We start from the raw sequence: 506 nt of genomic DNA on the forward strand, positions 1-506 counted from the left end.
GTTTTTACTGAGTGGGGTCTCCACATGAAGCCCAACCTTGAACTCAAAGTCACTCTGCCGAGTGCTGGAAACAGGCATGTGCCACCACATCCAGCAGGATAAAGGGTTAAATTTCCTGTAGAGCTAAGCACTGTTGCTATTTTTAAGCATATTTATCTAAGGTCTTAATGTGAAAATTAATTTTTTTGTTAAAATAAAACTCTATTTTCATGTTCTTTTCAAAAAAAAAAAGGCATGGTGCAGGAGGAGCTAAGAGTTCTACATCATCATCTGAAGGCTGCTAGCAGAGTCCTGACTTCTAGGTAGCTAAGAAAAGGGTATTAAAGCCCATGCCCACAGTGACACATCTACTCCAACAAGGCTATACTTCCTAATACTGCCACTCCCTGGGCCAAACATATACAAATCATCATAATCACCAGCTTGAAATACATAGTTCAATCCCAGCGTGAGATACAGAGTGGGTTTCAGGCCCATCTGTGATGGCTAATAAAACCCTATCTTTA

Source organism: Mastomys coucha, unplaced genomic scaffold (genome assembly GCF_008632895.1).
Source record: "Mastomys coucha isolate ucsf_1 unplaced genomic scaffold, UCSF_Mcou_1 pScaffold15, whole genome shotgun sequence".
Lineage (NCBI taxonomy): Eukaryota > Metazoa > Chordata > Mammalia > Rodentia > Muridae > Mastomys > Mastomys coucha.